The following is a 17,236-nucleotide window of genomic DNA, read 5'->3' as shown; positions in this document are numbered from 1 at the left end:
AGTGTGAGACCTTTCTAGACACCTTTCTGAGACCTGATGGCTACACCTGCCTCTGTCCCTGGCTCTAACACCGCCTGCAGAGAACATCGTCAGGCTGTCCCTGGGGTTTCTAAAGGGGCTGTTTGCTGGTGGCTTATGCCCAGCCTCTCTAAGGCTGTTTGCTGTTGGTACAATGGCATCTTGATTAAGATGTAAACTGGCATCTCTGGCACCATTGCCTGCTGGACCAGTGCTGACCAGCACTGCTGACCTGTATCCGGCCTCCTCTGAGAGCTGTCCACCACTTCTCATTCTTTGGCACTATCTCCTGGTGCTGTTGCATTTGACAGTGTCCAGTCCAGGGTCTGGTGCTGTTCGCCTGGCCTTTGGACAGCTGTTGCTGGCTGCTGCAGCATCACCTGAGCAGCCCCACCTGGGATCACCTCCTGCTGCCACCGGGAGTTGGATCCTGCTCCACTGCTTACCTGTTGTCACCAGCTCCAGGCTGTCATAGCACAGCTTGTATGAGTAGCCTTTGTTTTGGACCACTGGACACTGAGGACACTGTCTGAGGTAGGACGGATGGCCATTTCTGGGCTTAGACACTCCTTCCTTGTTTGCAGTCTCCCCTTTTTAATAAACCCTGTTGCTTTTACATCCTGAGCCTGAGTGTTGTCTTGCAAGTGTGAATACGTGGATGAGGACCCAGAGACAGTGACTGTTCCCAACATTGCCCTGTTTTAACATAACCTGAGATTGGAACTGGTGACTGTCCCGCTGCAGGGTGTGGTGTCCTGCACCCACCTGACCCCCCCTTCTCTGTTCTGTCTTGAGGAAGTGACAAGTGAAGCTGCAAAAATTCATGCCTCGTCCTGCCTGGTGGCATAAGGGGTTAAGCACAGCACTGTGAAGCTATCCACAGACTCTGAAGCGTAGTTAGATCCCAGGCCAGGGAGCAACCCACATAGTGCAGCAGACCTTGCCTGTCTCACCCACTGTTCCCCTCAGCAGTGGATTTCAGTCAGTCTGCCTGTCCTGCTCCCCACTGCCTCTGGTGAATCCTCTTACCCCCCACACCTCTGCCCTGTATCCCAGTTCTTATAAGCATGAATAAATAAATCTTGGGCCTCCCAGTGGCACAAGGGCTTAAGATGCAACCTATGAAGCTGTCCGCAGTCTCTGCAGCACGAGTTCAATCCCTGGCCATGGAGATACCCACATGGCGCAGCAGACCTCTCCTGACTTGCCCACTGCTCCCCTCAGCAATGTATTTCAGTCACTCTGCCTGTTCTGTTCCCGCTGTCTCTGGTGAACCCTCTCACCCCCACCTCTGGTCTGTACCCCAGTTCTTGTATGCATAAACACATAAATTTAAAAATATTTAAATAAATCTTAAAAACAAAATCCATGCCTGCCAGAGTGTTAGGATTTGAGCTAAAAAGAACTTCAAATCCATTCTTATTTTCTGGATGAGGGTAAATAATGAAAAGAGCATCAGGCCAGTGATGGCAGAACCTAGACACAGCAGGTACCCCGACTCCCTGTCCTTGTTCATGCCCTGACGCCTGAGGGAGGACAGAGGCTGAGGGTTCCGGAGAGGAGCTGGACACTCCCCTCCTCCTGCTCGGCCCTCATGGAAAAAGCAGGAGCCAAATGGTGAGAAAAGTTCAGGCCACGGGAAGCTGTAAGTCTGTCTCCCATGACCAATCCTTGCCCGGGGAGGGCTGTGCGCTAGGAGATGTGACCATAAGGCCGTGAGCCCTGATGACAACATCATCTAGGAGGGGGACCATGGAGCAGAGGGTTCCTTTTTCTCCCCAAACACTTCAAACCGTCTCACTGAAAGGATGTTGATACAGAGGGGAAATGAGGAATCAAGGTTAAAGCAAAAGGATACTTCTGAGTCCGGGGTACTGAGGCGATACAATACATCATTATTGAAGCAACATGGAGGATTTCAGGACAGACGCCCTGTGGACACGCACAGGTGCAAGAGGAAGTTCTGCAGGTGAGGCCTGTGAGCACACGTGTGAGGACCTATGTAGGGTCAGAGACACGTGAAAGAGACAGAGATGTGGGTGAGAGACCCAGGGGAGCCTGACAATGGCAGCTGTTATCTTGATGTGGATTTGACATTGCTCTGTCCTTCCAGACTTGCCTGGCCCCTCCTGCCCCTGTCCCATGGGTCACCAGTAGGTGCCATAGATTGTGGCAGGCTTTTGGGCCTCAGTGGTTCTGCTTTGAGCCAAGCCTGTTTGGCTGGACATTTACCCATGAGGGGACAGGTAGCTTTGGGTGCTTAATTGGGAATTATTTATCTATGTTCTTTCTCTTCTCTTTCCCTATTACACACTAATTCTCTATTGCACACTCATTGTGTTCAAGTTCTTTTCTAACAAAAATGTTATGTGTTAGATTTTGTCTTTAGGCAGCTGATGCAGATCCCATGTAGAGTGTACAGGTTTGAGGGCCCTGGGAACCCCTCATTCAGCCCGCTAACAGGACCAGACTTCATCCTCATGTGCCAGAGTTCCTTTCCCTCCACACCCTTCAACGGGTCATTCTCACAGGTGTGAGGTGGTAACTCATTGTGGTTTTAATTGGCATTTTCCTGACAGCACATGATGATAAACATGTATCCATGTACCTGTTGGCCACATGTGTGTCTTCTTTAGAAAAGTACCTATTTAGCTTCTCTGCCCCTGTTTTGATTGGGTTGTTTCCTTGTTTTGGAGTTCTTTGTAGATCTTGGATAGTAACTCCTTGTTGGATTGATGATGTGCAAATATTTTCTCTGACCCAGTATTGTCTTTTCATTTTAATGATAGTTTCCTTCACTATGTAGAAGCTTTTTAGTCTCATGTGATTCCATTGGGTTTTTGGTTTTTTTTTTGCTTTTGTTTCATTGGAGCACAGAAGACATTATGGGCAGTGAAAATACTCTGATGGACACAGGTCATTGTACATTTGTCCAACAACACCCACAGAATGGACAACACCAGAGTGAACCCAAAGGGAAACCATGAGTTTGGCGACTATGACGTGCCGGTCCATCACTGGTAAACACGTGCCAGTCTGGTCTTAACACGTGATTTGGTCGTGATGTGTGAGGAGTGTTATAAGTTGAGTAATGTAGTGTAATTTACTTTTGAAAGCATATTTCATGCACATACAAGAACATTTAAATAACACTCAAGGACACACATAGGTAAGTCACCCCCCCCAACACCCAGTCAGCTAGGACATCTGCTCAAAGCCAGTTAGTGATTTATCATTTCTCTTCTTTAAAAAAAAAAAAAAAAAATATATATATATATATATATATATATATATATATATATATATCTCCATGCTTCTATCTGGACAACAATGCTTGTTTTCCTGTCAGTACAGGAGTTCAGGACACAGAGTGGGGGAAACATTTGCAAATCATGAATCTGATCAAGGACTGTATCTAGTATTTACAAAATAACGCTTAAAACTCTATGAGCAGAGAGAAATAACACAATTTTAAAAGGGACAAAAACAGTGTTGTAAATGAGTGGTGCCTCATTTGAAAAATGGACAAAAGACTTTAACAGACACGTCACCAAGAAGAGACACAGACAACAAGAAAGAACATGAACAGATGCTCAGCATCACAGGGCACTAGGGAAAGGCAAAGGGAACAACAGTGACGCCATCACACCTGGTAGGGGCTGAAAAATGCAAACCCTGCACAGGTGCTGCCCAGGATGTTGACAACAGGAGCCTCAACACTGCCTGCAGGAATGCTAAAGGGTGCGGTCACTGTGAAAGATCTTTGACAGTTTCTTTGAAAAGCCAAAAACCTGACATACAGCCCAGCGATCACTGCCCCAGCTAGTTACCCAAATAATTTGAAAACATATTTGGGGGCCTCCCTGGAGGCACAAGGGGTTAAGACGCAACCTATGAAGCTGTGTGCAGTTGGGGAGGTGACCCACATGGCGCAGCAGACCTCTCTTGACTCGTCCACTTCTCCCCCAAGCAGTGTATTTCAGTTAGCTGCCTGTTCTGCCCCCCACTCTGTCTCTGGTGAATCCTCTCAACCCCTGCATCCCTGGCCTGTATCCCAGTTCTTGTATGCATAAATAATCTTTAAAAAAATGAAAACTTACATTAAAAAACTCTGCATGCATGTAAATGTTTTTTTACTTTATTTTTTAATTAAGATTTATTTTTTTATATTCCCCATATAATTGCACTCCCCTCATTTTGACCCCAATCCCTCTTCTCCCCTCCCCCCCATAGTGTGTCTCTGGTTTATAGTTGCTTTTTGATTTTGATTTTTACTTTGTATTGTTTAGTCTTTTTCCTGGTCCCTTATTTAGGTTTTCTAAATTCCTGCTATGAGTGAGAACGTCCAGTATTTTTCTTTTTCTTTCTGACTTATTTCGCTGAGCATGATCCCTTCCAGCGCCATCCATGTTGCTGCAAATTGCATGTGTTTATCTTTTTTGATTGCTAAGTAATATTCCATTGTGTCTATATAACACATTTTCTTGATCCAGTCATCTATTTTTGGGCATTTGGGTTGTTTCCATAACTTAACTATTGTAAATAGTGCTGCTATAAACATAGGGGTGCAGGTGCCCTTGAAATTAATGTTTCTGTGTCATTTGGGTCAATACCTAGGAGTAGATTCATGCATGTAAATGTTTATAGCAGCACACCCGTAAGTGTGAGCTGCTCATAGTGACTTCCTTCCAAAGACAACAGCCTCTAAATAAATGGGAAAAAGAGAGGCTTTTCAGGAAGAAATCTGGGAAAGTGTGCCTTAGCCAGGTGTTGAAGGTTAACACCATCAGTGATGGGTCAGGTGGACATAATGAGCACTGCCGTGGTGAGTGGACAATGTCCCTGCGCCCCTGGAGTCTGCTTCCCCAAACCCACAGTCCCAGTTAAAACAAAAAACCTAAATTGAGGGACAATAATCCTGAGCAGTGCTCCTTGACGGAGGCTAAGAGTAGGAAATTTAGGGTGGAGGGGTCACAAGACCTGAAACTGGAGGTGGGGGTAGAAGTGATTAACAGTCATTAAATTAATTATGGAAATGAAAATTGCTGTGGGCCAACTGCTATAGCAAGTATCAGATGCTACAGGAAGTATAAGGAGGTGCAGACCAGAGGCGGGATACAGGGATGGAGCCACTGCAGAGACTCGCTACTCCTGACAAATCAGCCCAGTCACACCATAGAAGTAATTAATTTAACAACAGATGACAATTCCACAAAGGAATGAGCCTTCCCAACTGGAACACGACCTCAGTGCCTTTTCTGCCCCAGGAAGACACAGCTCTGCTCCCAAGGCTCCGCCTGGGGCCTGCAGGCTTCTGCTCACACACCCACTCTCTCCAAGGGCAGCTCCTCCTGCCTGCTGGTGTCTGCACAAGCATCGTCTTCTTTCCTTTTGTGTGTGTGTGTGTGTGTGTGTGTGTGTGCGCCCTCACGCCACTGAGAGGAGGACTCTGGTGAAGCTTTTCTTACAGGTGACCCAAGAACCTCCATCTGTGACCCCAACACCTCTCCCAAACATCACTCCTCACCAGTGTCAATGTTATAAAAACAAGGAAAGTCTGAGGAACTGTCATCCAGGCAAACTGGATGGGATTATGGAGCATCAAATGGACATTAGCAAAAACTGAAATGAAAGTATGGCGTTTAGTTATTATGTCAACATTGCTACATTAGTTGTTAAAAAAAAAAACTGTACTCGTGTAGGATGTTAACAAGGAAATGGTGTGGGAGAAACAAGACGTGTACTGCCTTTGCAACTTTTCTGTAAATCGAACAGTATTCTTTAAATGTTATTTTTTAAAATACTCTCAATATTTAATAGGTTATAGAAGGAAATATTTTCTCTTTTCCAGTTTTCCCAGGTATCACCGTCCAGGGACTGGAGAGAGGGGTTCTGGGAGAAAAGCTGGAAACCACACACCCAGGGCAGGCTCCGGAGTCTCCTCTCCTCTGAGCCCTGCTTCTCTGACTCCTCACAGAGCATCTCACCCCCAGGACGCCGCCCCCCAGGACCCCCAACTCTGCCCACCTCAGCCCCCGCCCCGTCCTGGCGGCTCCACCAGAATCCGGAGCAGCGCGGCAGCGCCCCCGTGTGGCCACAGGGCTGAGCACAGGAGCCCAGAGCTGCCCTTTCTCCTGCTCAGCCAGGCCCTCCCCAGGCTCCCTGGGCCCCCAGCGGCACGACAGGGATCTGCACACAAGGGGGCGCCCAAGTCCAGTGTCAGGTTAGAAGTCCTCAAATTTTCTTGGTCCTATGGCCAAAGGACAAAGCAGGTTTCCAGGTCATAATAGCTGATTCCCAGGTTATGGGCTGATCTCCCAAATACAGAGTTTCCTTTAGTCTTGGATGGATCCTTGGACTGCAGAGTCTCTGTACTTTGTTTCTGCTTCTGCTTCCAGGGGTGAAATCACCTCCACCTGGGAATTAACATTCAATTCTACCCAGGAGCCCAGGTCCTCGCCCAGGAAAAGGACAAGGTTCCAGGAAAACGCCAAGACCCGTGGGCCAACCACCCATCCACGTCTTACAGCAGTGGGGAGCAGGAGTGATCAGAGCCGGGGAGAGACACGAGGAGCTGGTGGTGGTGTGTGGTGGATCATTGGTGAAAGGGCAGCACCTAAGAGAAACAATAACTATAGAAAGATGACCCACGCTGTCAGAAAATAAAGAAATATACATATTTTAAAAATTTTCCATCCCTGAATGAGGGGAGGGTCGAGGAGAGCCCCCAGGGAATGACCAGGAAAATGGGGAGGCTCCTGGAAATGGAGCATAGGATAAAAATGGGGACTAGGGGATGGGGCCCAAAAGGAGTGGTGGGGGCACCAGGGAGGGTGGGGCCAGGAAGGGCAGCATCGGGAACACTGTGAGGGGAAAGTCTGTGTGGGTGACAAGGCTCTGGCTGGGGCTGGGAGAGTCTCTGTCTCCCCTGGTGGGACTGCAGAGGGGCTGGTGCTGTAACTGACCAGGGAATCACTTAAGTTCTGGGCCTTTCCTGTCCGTGCAGGGCTGGTGTGACTCAAACACGCACACTCAGGCTGATGAAGGAGAGAGAGGAGGAGAGGACAGATGGTTAGGAGGAGGCCCCCATTTCCTGAGCCTCAACATCCTCCCCAACTCCCCAATGCTCGGGTGGCAGGGAGATTCCTGGAATCAAGAGGAGGTGATTCAGGGAATCAAGAGGAGAAAGGCCTGCGCTGCTCTGGAGGGCCAGCCCAGGGGGCTGATTCTGGGGCTCCAGGGCCCCACTCCCTGCAGGCGGGTCAGAGTCAGCCCTGCTCACAGCTCCAGGCTGTTGACAGCCCCTCTGTGCCGTGACCCTGCAGACACCGCTCTGGGGATAGTATAAAGAAACAAAACAGCAAAATTAAATGCGAATCTAAAAACGGTAGAACTCATTTTTTAAAATCACATATTTTGAAGGACACTTCTGAGGACGTGGAATCCTTGTCTGACAGCTCATTGCTATCAGGACCTTGACCGTCACGTGAGCTACTCTGGCCTCCACTGTTTCTTGTGAGAAAACAGCCACTGATCACTTTATCGCCTGAATATTTTACTGGTTTGTAACAAATCACTTCCTCCTTTGCACCTAAAACAAAGATCTGGTGTCTCCACAGTCTCTGAGGGGGAGGCAGCAGGAGGGGCCTCACTCAGAGGCTCCAGCTCTGGGTTCCATGAGGCTGTGATGGGGACGAGATGTTGGCGGATCTGAATGGCCATGATCAGCGTGGAAGGACCTGCCTCAGAGCTCCTGCATGTGGCTCCTGGAGAAAACCCTCAGGTCCTTGTCCTGTGGGCGTCCCCTTAGCTGAGGGTCCACCGTGTGCAGGGAGTCACCCCAGAGAGGGACGGGGGGGGGGGGGCGCGGGGAGCCCAGGCGGGAAGTCTCAGCCTCTGTGAGCCTAACTCTGTGACGTGGTGCGTCCCTTCTGCTTCATTCTCCTCACGAGGAAGAGCCAGCAAGTCAGACACACTCATGGGGGGCACTGTCTCCCCTCCTGTGTATCACAGAACTGGTAGAAAATCGAAAGTTGAAAACCAACACAGTAGACCTTCTGGACACTCATTATTTCCATTCTGCCCACATGAAAAATAAGCTGCCTCCCACCCAACGCCCCTAAAAGTGTCTCCCATCACAGAAGCAGCGTGACATCAGCATCTCATCGCGTGACTCTGGACCACGCAGAGGAAGCACCTTGAGAGCATCTGTGCAGTGAAACTGTCTGTGCTCAGCTCCTCGTGGGCTGAGGCAGTTTCCTGCCCCACAAGCCCTCGATGAGGATCCAGTGGAGGACAGACACAGGGCAACTTGTGGACCCATTTTTTAATGTTTTTAAAGCAAATTTATTGAAATATAACTTTTGACCATTGAGTCATTTGTTGAAGGCTCACCTGTCATGTCCTTTTGGTAAGTGCAGAGGAGAGCAATCATCCCATACTCTACCTTGAGAACATCCCCATCACCACAACAACCTTGTTTCCTGGGCCTGTGCCCATGGGCACCACCCCCACTTTACCCTCCCCAGCCCTGGGCAGCCAGAGCCCACTCTCTGCCTCTGGGGATGAGCTTGGGAACTTCTCTCTAAACACATCCCAGGCGACTCTGCTGACAGAGACCTGCAGTGACATTTGGGGTACCCTAACCCAATGCATGCTGGTGCCCAGGAACATACTCCACAGGGTGTTTAGGTCACAGAGAAACACATGACCCCACCCAGGAGGCCCTGCAGCCTGGGGAGTGTGAGGAGAGAAGGGCTGCTGTAGCTGCCTCAGAGGAGGCCAAGGGCAGAGCCAGGGAGCTTCCTTCCTCAGCAGGAAGGGGACATGGGAGCTGGGCCTTGAAAGCCAGATGTGGGCACAGGAACAGCAGTGGCTCAGGGAGCTGATTGAAGGCTGACTACATGACCTCAGCAGTGACTTTCTCCATGTGACCTTGCAGATCCCTCCCCAGCACTCTGTGAACTGGGAAGTGATACTGTCTTGACACCCCTCCCCCACACCCTCTCAGAGACAAGGATATGGAGACTGAGGGGTTATGGCAGTGCCCAGGTCAGAACCCCAGCCACTTGGCTAATGTCTGGGCCTCTGGACCGACACCATCCTCCAAACGGACCAGGGGACCAAGGAGGCAGTGAGCCTGGAGCCCTCACCACCCGCTCCAGATACCACACATTTCTTGCCTGGATTTGACTAAAGACAAAAGCGCAGTAGTAAGTCATCATGTCATCACCCTTTATGGAAACGAATTGAATTCACCAAAGAAAAAGACACACTGTGACTGGTTGCACCAAAAAAGAAAACCCAACTTTATGCTGCCTCCAGGAGACAGGATCAAAATAGTTCTTGGGAAAAACACAAGAAAATGGGACACCCCAAAATGCCATAAAATATAAAATAAACTTCCAGCTAAAAAAGGTAACAAGAGACAGGGATGACCATCATCTGATTCAGGAATCCTACATCAGGAAGACATAACACTCATCAATACACATGCACCAAACAAAGGAGCAGCAAAATACATAAGGCAACTATGAACACATCTGAAAACAGATATTGGCAGCAGCACAGTACTAGTAAAGAAACTCTACACCCCACTTTGATCAAAGACACATCACCTGACAGAAAATCAACAAGGAAAATTTGCTCTAAGAGAGTGTTAGACCCCAAGGGCTAAATAGATATCTACAGGGCACTGCACTCCACAGTCCTCTCAAGTGTACAGGGAACAGTCTCCAGAATAAACCACTTGTTGGGTCACAGAACAAGTGTCAATGAATTCATAATGACTGAGCACACTACCACATGACAATTGGGTTAAGGAGGGAATTAAAGAAGAAAATTAAAAATACCTTGAGACAAATGACAACCTATCAGTGGGCACAGCACAAGCAGCACTAAGAGGGGAATACAGAGCAATTCGGGCCACACCTAGAGTCAAGACAGCTCAAGGAAAGAATCTAACCTTATGCCTAAAAAAGCTAGAAAGAACAAGTGAAACAAAGAGACAGTAGAAGGAAAAACATTAAAGCTGAAATAAATGAAACAGAAATCAAAGGCATCCAAAAATCAATGAAACCACAAACTGGTTCTTGACAAAAAATAAACAAAACAGACAAATATTTTGCTATACTTTCAAGGAGGAAAAAAGGGGAAAAAAATTTAATAAATAGAATAAGATATGAAGGGGAGACGTTATAGCAGACATTTCAGGAATAGAGAGGATAATAAGACAATACTAATTATCTATATGTCAATAGATTGAATAACCTCAAATAACCTAGAAGAAACTGAGGAATTCTTAGAAGTATACAACCTTCTGAGACTGAGTCAGGAAGATTCAGAACAAAGCAACTGCAAGCAAAGACACTGAGACACGAATCAAAATTTTCCCAAAAAATAAAGCCCAGAACCAGACATTTTCAGTACCTTCTACAAAATCTTTAAAGATGAACTAACACCTGACTCCTCATCTCTTCAGAAAAATAGAAGAAACGGGAACACTGCCATCACATCTCATGAGGCCAACATTCCCTTGATACCAAAAGCAGAGAAAGACATCACACACAAGAAAGAAAGCTACAGACCAATATCCCTGATGAACACAGAAGCAAAATTCCTCAACAAGACCTTAGCAAACCCTGATCCAGCCACACGCAGCCCCACTGACATCCTGGAGACAGGACAGGCCCAGGTGGGGTCTGAATCCCTGTGATCGCAGGCCCTGCTGGGACAGGTGCTCCTGAAGGACAGGGAGAAAGGAGCAGAGAGATGACCTTGAGGAGTGACCACAGCAATGCCCACAATGCACTGAGCACCGACTGGACACAGGTCCCATCCCCCTCGGCTCCTCACAGCCTCTCCTGCCCCCTACCTGCACAGACTCAGCACAGCAAATGCATGCAGTTCGGGCTGGTCCTTGTGGCTCCTCCCTATATCTTGTCAAATTTTAAGAATCTTTTCAATTAACCCATCAAAAAAACAATCCAGAAAAAAAAAAGTTTCATGTCTGGGTGTCTATTTTCTGTAGGGAAGTGGACATTATTCCTCAGGAAAACACAGAGTACAGGCAGGAGTGGAGTCAGCCCCGCCTCTGCTGGAGCAGGAAAGTCACCAGGGAGAGACACAGGTCAGGGTGGGGAGGGGCCAGATGGATGGGGTTGGGCCCGTCTCCCCACCTCCTCACGTTATGCTGATAGGAACAGACACATGAGGACGCCCTTTGCAGCAAGAGAAACCAGAGGATCTCTTCTTGAGGGAGCGCTGGTTACATCACTGCTTATACTTTAGAGGGTAGGATCACCCCATCAGGTGCTGTCACTGCAGCACACCCACACCTGAGCTCCATGGTCCCCCGGCAGCGTCCACTGTGCTCCCTTCCCGCTTATTTTCACCCTCCCCACTGCCCCTCTGCCAGCCCCTGCTCTCCATGCAGACTTCAAGGGTCAGTGTGTGTGAGCGTGTGTTGTTAAATAGTCCCCATAATCAACTTTTATTGGTTTCACATAAATAGCTAATAGTTTGCAAACCATGTTTTTCCAATATATTTATGTTAACATGTACAAATGTATTTATTAGACTTTTTGGCAGTGGAGGTAGGGAAAAAGAAAAAAAAAAGTGACACTGACGATGTCAAAGCTAATCTTCAGTGACAGGGTAAACTTTTGGCCATTGTTGCTCTTCTAAGACAGTTACATATTTATAACCTCAAAACATGTCAAAACTGCAGTGCCTCAGTTTACTTTAAAAGAACAATAGTGAAACATATTACTTGGGCATCACATTTTCCTTTCTACATGTATATACATTCACATAATTTTACACTTATTACATAATGGTTTTTAAAAATAAACATTGGCATGTTAAACTAAATAATCCCACATCTGATAAATCATGATAGCATCATTTTTTTAAAATTCCAGTTTACTTATTAGTCAGTAAAATGTAACATTTGGCAATGTCCCCAGAGAATTGGGGGGGCAGATGAAATATGAACCATTCATTTGCATAGTCACTACTAGATTCTGTCAGACTGGCAGTCACATTGCAGCTCCCCCTTGAACAAAGTACTACAAGTGGTCATCCCAGCCCAGCATGGAAGACGGAGCTCACTCCTGACACCAGGCACCACCTGTCACTGTATTTGTGTTCCTTGTATGGCGCTCAGCCTTGGTGCTATTAGCACAATGAATTTTCCTTAATGAATGTGGTGGGTTAAGGCAAAAGGACATAACCTGGTCCCCTCAATCATTTATTTTCTCTCCACCTTTTTAAAAATTATTGATGAGACCATATAAGTTGCAGAGTCACTGGCTGGAAAGACACAGTCACTTCTTAGGTCACCCATGGTGTTTACGCAGGAGGTTGGTTTCTCTTGGTCTCTCCCTCCCTGCTGACCATCCCTCAGGAGGGCCCTCAATGTGGAGTTTCAAATGCTACCATCACTATGTCTCCTGGCTGGGTATAGATTATTTTCCCTCATTAAAAATATTTAATCATTGGGCAATAATCTGCTCAGTCTTTGTAAACTCTCCACTGAATAATTTCTTACTTTTGGGGGGGTCACTCCAGTGCCACAGCAGATTGAGCATATGCTGTGAAGCTGTCTTCAGCCTCTGTAGTGCGGGTTCGATTCCTGGCCAGCCAGGGAGATTCCCCGATGGCGTGGCAGATCTCTCCTGTCGCTCCCGCTGCTCCCCTCAGTTGTCTGCCTGCCTGTTCTGCTCCCTACTCTGTCTCTGCTGAATCCTCTCACCCTCTCACACCTGTGGCTTGTACCCCAGCTATTGTATAAATAAAATATAAATCTTAAAAAATAATAATTTCTTATTTTTTACAACTTCCTGCTGGCTGCTGTGCTTTTTTCTCTCACCTTCCCTTCAAAGGGGGAAGGGTTTTGAATGAGCCTCCAATTCTACCCCACAATGTAAAATATTGTCCACAGTTGTAGTTAGAGAAGAGCTGATGGTCTGTATGATGAGCTGAGTCATTGATAAAAGGCCTTCAGATTTGAGGAGACAGAAATCACTGTCATGAATGGAAATTGTGCAGACATTGACCGAGATGTTCAACCTAAATAAACCAGCTGGTTTAATGGTAAGATGAAAGGGTGGACTCTGAAGAAAGCCATCCACAGGGTGAAGACCATGACTTTCAGGTAAAGAGGATCTTCCAGAGAGGAGGTTCATGGATTCCTTTATCTTTAAGTCTATAAAGAAAGCCTCTGTGAATCCAGTAGATCAGCATGTTAGTGAGAAAGAGGACAGATCATACAGGAACAATGAGTTGAATCCAGCTATTTGAAACTTTCCTATGTTGTCATGTAATTTGCTGCATCCTCTCAGCTCCACAGAAGCAGTGACATGGTGGGGATATATTTTTTTTATATTTTTTATTTAAATTTTATCTTTATATTCCCCATACAATTACAACCCCCTTATTTTGACGCCAAGCCCTCCTTTCCCCACCCCCACCCCCCATAGAGTGTCTCTGGTTCATAGTTGTTTGTTGATTTTGATATTTTCTTTCTTATAGTCATTCTTTTTCCTGGCCCCTTATTTAAGTTTTCTAGATTCCTGCTATGAGTGAGACCATCCGGTATTTTTCTTTTTCTTTCTGGCTTATTTCGCTGAGAAGGATCCCTTCCAGCTCCATGACATGGTGGGAATACTTAATCCATGGTAATGACCTAACAGTAAACATGATTCTCAGTAGACTTGATTCTACAAATATTGTGGGTGGTTCATTAGGAAATGACTATAGACAAAGTAACAACTCATTGTCACAATGAAGAAACACAGGATAAAAGCAGCAAGATTTCTTATAACCAGGAAAATAACAGTTTGTTGGAAGATGTCATACTCTGGCCCAGTGGTTGGATATAGAAATAATATAAAAAATAATTATCTGCAGCATCGAGTACAAGATCCATCTTAGCTCTAGCATAAAGGGGAGGCTGGGGACCCAGTGGTGGTGTAGGTGCAACAAGACACAGTGGGGGACTCAGTCAGCGGGAGTCAGGTTTGTCATCAAATCAGTCTGTTGCCAAACTAGAGAGGGTCCATCCACCTTCAGCACTGCTGGGCCAGGAAGCCTGGGCTGGTCTGCAGCCCTGGTCAGCAGTAGGCGCAGCCTGGGGAGTTCAAGGGTTAGTTTTTAAGTTTGCCTTAATATAGCCCTTAGACTTCTTAGACCATATATAAGTGACATATTTGTCTTTCTCCTTTGGACTTATTTCAATTAGCATAATCCATCCATGTTGCCCAGATGGCATGCATTTATGTTTTTCTGATAAGTAGTATTCTATTATCTATATACCACTTCTTGATTTCTCATCTGTTTTTGGGCATTTAGGTTGTTTCCATCGCTTGGATATTGTAAATAGTGCTGCAGTGATCATGGATGTGCAAGGTGCCCTTCATAGTAGTGTATTTGTGTTCTGTGGGTACATACCTAGGAGTGGGACTGTTGGGCCCTATGGCAGACGCACTTTGAATTTTCTAAGAAACCTTAATTATGTTTTATATGTATATATATAAAATTTCATATATATAGTCATAGATGTATGTCATATATATAATCATTTATTTATATATATATAATATCATTGTTCATTTTTGTACAATGTATGCTTTTATGCTTTCTCCTTTCAGGTGTATTCCCCATGAAATTCCCAGCACCACTTCACCCATGAACCATCACCATGGTCCTTTGTGCTCTTCTCTCCCGTTTTGCTCCTTCTACCTCCCCCTCCCCTGAAAAATGTCTCTGATTTATAGTTGCCTAATTTTGTTTTTCTATTATTACTGGTATTTTTTTCCTGATCCCTTATTTGATTCCATTATATTCCTCCTATAAGTGAAATCCTCTGATATTTTTCTTCATCTCTGGCTTATTTTACAGAACATAATCCCTCTAGCTCCATTCATGTTGAGAATGGCATGAGATTATCTTTTTTCATTGCTGAATGGTATTCCATTGTGTATATACCATATCCTCTTGATCCAGTCATCTATTCTTGAGCATTTGGTTGTTTCCATATCTTACCTATCATAACTAGTGCTGCAATAAACAAAGGGGGAAGGTATTCTTTTGAATTGATGCTTCTGTGCCTTGTGAGTACATTCCTAGGAATGGAGTTGCTGGCTCAAAAGGTAGATGCATTTTTAGTAGTTTGAGGCAACTCCAAACAGTTTTCCATAATGGTTGCACAAGTTTGCATTCCCACCAGCAGAGTAGAAGAGTTTCTTTTCTCCAAAACCTTGGCAATATTTGCTGTTTCCTGTTTTTTAAATATGTGCCATTTTCACTGGTGTAAGTTGGTATCTCATTATGGTTTTGATATGCATTTCCCTGATTTAAGTGATGTCAAACATTTTTCATATACTTGTTGGCCATTTGCATTTCCTCTTTGGAGTAGTCTTTTTTGATCTTTTGACAATTTTTTGACTGGATTGTTTTCTTTTGTTGAGTCATGTGAGCTCTTTGTGATCAGTCCCTTATCAGTTGCATTGTGAGCAAAAATCTTCTCCCAATCAGAAGGGTGTCTCTGGGTTTTGGTTAATGTCTCCTTTGGTGTACAAAAGTTTTAGTTTGATGTAATCCTAGCTATTTATCTTTTCTTTGTTTTCTCTGCTTTGGGGAATGTGTCTTTAAAGGTGTTGCTGAGATGTATTTCTTGTAGTGTTTTGCCTATGTTTTCATCTATCTACTTTATGGTTTCAGGTGTTATGTTGAATTATTTTATCCATTTTGAGTTTGTTTTTTGTGCATGGTATGAGGTATTAGTCTAGCTTCATTTTTTTTTTTTTGCATGTAGCAGTTCAGTTTTCCCAGCATCATTTATTGAATAAACTGTCCTTGTTGCATTGCATATACTTTGCTCCTTTGTCAAAGATTAGGTGCCCATAAATATGTGGGTTTATTTCTGGGTTTTCTATTTGATGCCATTGGTCTGTGTGTCTGCTTTTGTTCCAGTACCATACTGTTTTAATTATTATGGCTTTGTAGTATAATTTGAAATCTGGCAGTATGATGCCTCCATTCTCCTTTTTAGTCAGGAGAGCTTTCATTATTTGCAGAAACCTTGATATTGTTGACATCAAAACCAAGCCAGAGGCCTCCCTGGTGGCGCAGCAGGTTGAGCAGAGCACTGTGAAGCTGTCCACTGCCTCTGCAGCATGGGCTCGAAACCTGGCCAGCTAGGGAGATTCCCACATGGCACAGCAGACCTCTCCTATCTCACCCACTGCTCCGCTCAGCAGTGCTTTCAGTCTGTCTGCCTGTTCTGTGCCCCGCTGTCTCTGGTGAATCGCCTCAGCCTCCCATGCCTCTGACCTGTACCCCACTTCTTGTATAAAAAGGACAAATCTTTAATAAAAAAAGGAGCCTGTCTACATTCTCAAAAACAATGTAGGATTGTTCCATATTCTCCATGTTCTCACCAGCACTTGTTAATATCTGGTCTTTCTAATATAAGGCATTCTTACAGACATGAAGTGATTTGTCACTGTGTTTTAAATCAGGGGATCATGAACAGATCAAAAAGGTGTGGTACATATATACAGTGGAATGTACTCAGTGATTGAAACCATAAACTTATGCCATTTGGGAAATATGGATGGGGTAGGAAGGGAGTATATTAAGCTTGATAAGTCAAAAGGAAAAAAAAATATCAGGTGGTTGTCCTTATATGTGATATATACGAAACCAAACAGAGGGTCAGAATAAAGACAAAATTTGCAACCTGATTATAGATTTGAGACATACAGAAGGGGAAAGGGAGAGAGATGATTCCAAATAGGGGAGAGAAGAGCACAAGGGACTGTAGTGATGGATCATGGGTGCTATGGTGGTGACGGAACTACAAGGACTACACCTGAGAGAGAAATCAAATATTATACAAAAATTAACAATGAATAGATTTAATTTAAGAAATTTATATCAATCACTGATATAATGGGGGGGTGAGAGAAATTCTACCACATTCAGTTCTACACAAGGCAGAGCTCTCTCACTCGGTGAAGGAAAATAATATTGAAGAAATTCAGGTGAATCACCTTAAATGATAACATTCTCAATAGTCCACTGCATCCTCAGAATGTCCCTCTCACATCTCTCTCTGGTGTGTCCCAGGGGATGAGAGACATCCCAGAGTCCTGGGGACTGTTTCTGCTGAGGAAACACAAAAGAGAACCTGGTCAGAGGCCAGAGATGAGAC

Source organism: Talpa europaea, assembly GCF_964194135.1.
Source record: "Talpa europaea genome assembly, chromosome: 2".
Classification (NCBI taxonomy): Eukaryota; Metazoa; Chordata; class Mammalia; order Eulipotyphla; family Talpidae; genus Talpa; species Talpa europaea.
Note: the sequence above shows the minus strand (reverse complement) of the source record.